The sequence below is a fragment of the Felis catus genome, chromosome X (genome assembly GCF_018350175.1).
Source record: "Felis catus isolate Fca126 chromosome X, F.catus_Fca126_mat1.0, whole genome shotgun sequence".
Taxonomy (NCBI): Eukaryota; Metazoa; Chordata; class Mammalia; order Carnivora; family Felidae; genus Felis; species Felis catus.
The window spans coordinates 15,051,934-15,055,159 of NC_058386.1; the positions used below are offsets into that span (position 1 = coordinate 15,051,934).

Consider the following 3,226-nt stretch of genomic DNA (forward strand, 5'->3'; position numbering starts at 1 on the left):
TAACTTGAGCCCTGGCCTCATTAAGCATCTTATTCCATTTAGTTCTTAGGGATTTGGCTGAGCCCTACTAAGTTAACCCACACAGCTACCTGCCTCAACAAGGAAGTCTCAGGGAAGAAGCTAATGTCAACTGACGTTGCTGTGTAGCAAAGGAAGATACTGGTATTTTATGCTACCTTTAAATTTAAGGGAAGCAGTGGAGGGCAATAGAAACTACAATCAGAAGACCCAGATCTTAATCTTTTCTTTGCCATCATCTTCTAGCGGGTGACCTTGAGCAATTTCCTGCTAACCAAGCGTTGACATGGTCAAATTCTATAAAAGGGACATGGATTCCCTTTTTAGAAAGCAACTTGGCCTCCCGTTCAGACCCACTCACTTGGGAAAATACTCAGTTTGAGAGGGGGGACACAGTTACCCACAAAGAGGTACCTTGCTGTGTTATTTATCATAACAAAAAATAGGAACCGATCTACATGGCCAAGATTAGGGGGTTCAGTGCTGAGCGTAGAGTTAAGAGCACAGACTCCCGTGCCAGACTGAGTGCAAATGTCAGCTCAACCACTTGTTATGTGACCTTAGGCAAGTCACTTGAGGTCTCTATGCCTCAACTTTCTCATCTATAAGATGATGATAACAATGCCTACTTCATAGAGTTAGAGGTTCAAATGGGACGATTACGTATATACTTAAAGCAGTGCTAGACATAATTCATTATTACACAGCCATTAATAATAAAGTCGATGGGTAAAAATGGGAGTTGTTTAACGAGTACAGAGTTTCAGTTTTGCAAGACAAAAAAGTCCTGGAGATCTTTTTCACAACAATGTGAATATACTTAGCATTACTGAACTGTACACTTAAAATTGGTTATAATGATAAAAAAATTAAGTTAATGAAGCAATGATGATAACAGGGACAATCATGTGTTATACTCTTGACTCAGAAAAGGACGCAAATTTACACAGTGTATGAGCAAAACAATGTGGAAATGCAGGGAAAAACACTGAGTTTCCCCTTCCCTTTTTCGTTTTTGGCCGCCACTATTCCACCGCAGCCCCCAGGATCCCAGATACCTTTTCTTCATTCCTCTTGTCAAAGATGAAAAAGGCCAATACAAAAGGATAACAATGACCCCCACCCCCAAACGAAACTGTCATGGACTTTAAAGAGGAACAAACAGGAGCTAGAGAAACGTTGTCATTTACTCAGCATTTATTGGGGGTCCAGAAGCCTGACATTTATTCTATACTGTGTATGGATTCGTCATTGCACAGACGAAGGTCACATTCCACAAACCCTACTGCCGAATTAAAAAGAAAAGGACTTTTTTCCCCCTGCTCTGCATTTCAGAGTTTAATGAAACATTAACCCTTTAATAATCATCATCATCATCATCATCATAAACCTGTAATAATTCAACTGCAGCCTAAGCGCTTTTGCATTGCCATATTTCAGTTGGAGGCTTTGTGGGGCAGGTCTGTCCTGGCTTTGCAGGAAAAGGGCTTCGCCAGGTGATCTTGCTTCCCAGGGGCTCCGGATTTTCCGAGGCTGCCTCTGCCCCGGCGAGGCGGGGACGTCCCGGCGACTACGCCACGGCCGGGCTCCCACCTCTGGGGTTTCTCAGGAAGGCGGGGATGGGAGGAGAGGGTATTTGTCATTACGCTTCTGCGATAAAGCATGCCCCCTTGTTCCCCAAAAATAAAAAAATTAAGAAAAAAAATTAATGTCCCCTATGGAAAAGTAAAATAATTATTATTTTTAAAGGGAAAGAAAAGAACTTTGTCTTGCTTTTCGCTTTTTCACCTGGGCACTCAAAGGATATTAAAAGTCGAAGAGGAAAAAAAAAAAAAGAACGCTTCCACCCGTGGTTCCACTGGGGCTCGAACCCAGGACCTTCTGCGTGTAAAGCAGACGTGATAACCACTACACTATGGAACCTTCGCGGTAGACGGGTGGCATCATTAGCTTATTCATAGTCTCACATCAGAAACCACGCCTCTGCTGAAACCCCTCCCCATCTCGGTAGCTCCACCCCCCCGCCGTGGCTCCGCCCCGCTTGTAAGACAGGGTGTTCGCGGCCGAGTCCCGCGCTCCGGTTGCGGCGTTGGGGCAGTTCGGGCAGCCTGCCCGCCACATTCGCCGCCTCTGTGACCAGGGCGAGGCCAGGGCAGGGATTACTCTCCTGAGAGCCGCCCCGCTAATCACCCGTCCCAAACTTTCTCTCAGCTGAGACGTCGGCGGGACCGCCCAGCGGGCGGAAGCGGACCAGGCTGCGGGCCCGGCAGCTTCTGGCAGCTTCCCTCAGCTCAGGAGGGACGCGTGCTCTCCCCGTTTCCCCCCGGGCGCGCTGAGTCGCTTCCGGCAGCACTGGGGACCTTGAGTCCGGAGCAGGGCGGACGGGAGCATCACTTGGAACCAAAGCTTCCGGCAGCAAGCGGTTTGGGGGTGGGCTGGGGGTCATTGTCATAGCGGCGTGTATGTTGCCAGGGCTGGAAGAGACCCCTGGTTAGTGGGCCTCTTCCCCGAGGATGTAGGCTCCTAATGCTCCTCTGACATTGTCACAGGATTCCTCCTCTCCCGAACCCCGGACACCCCCCCACCCTCCGCGCCCAAATGGGCCGAGAGGCGCAGGGCTTTTGTTTGCTCCTATTTGGCTGGGCTGGGGTGGGGGTGGGAGGGGCGGTGTAGATGGGACACCCCTTTAAGGCTGAGGGTGATGAAGCAGGACCAGCTACAAGATTTGAGGGGCCCAGTGCAAAATGAGCATGCCAGGTGTCCTGTTCATGAGTTACTAAGAATTCCCAAACGGTGACAGCAGAGCATTGAGCCCAGCGCAGGTCCCTGCGACTGCACAGGTCGTGGCCCATGAACTTGTCCTTGTGCTTCCAGGACTGCGGGCCTGAGAAGGTGCTGTAACCAAACGCTGCTATTACGAAGGGCTCCTGTATGGTCTCGCTTCTTGGTTTTCATCGTCAGTGCCATTTGCCCTCCCCAGTGCTTTTGGAAGGATCTTCCTCACCGTCCTAGGATTGCTCACCAGCCTCGGACTTGAAAACCTACTTAAAACCACTGGGGGGGTGGGGATCTTTAAGTGCTGCGTTGAACATGGCTGAAGGCTGCGGCTGTCTCCCCCCATCCCCCCACCCGTGTCTTTCCCTGCAGCTGGCAGAATGATGGAGAAATGGTACTGATTGTTTGAAAGCAACCCCTTCAGCCAATTCCT

General features: G+C 49.8%; 1 non-coding gene across 1 annotated transcript; it reads right to left on the reverse strand.

The window, feature by feature from the left end:
• Window positions 1-1,868: 1,868 nt before the first annotated feature.
• On the reverse strand, window positions 1,869-1,941 carry TRNAV-UAC. Its single transcript has one exon. It is a non-coding gene; the product is annotated as a tRNA-Val (tRNA).
• Between the last annotated feature and the right edge of the window lie 1,285 nt (window positions 1,942-3,226).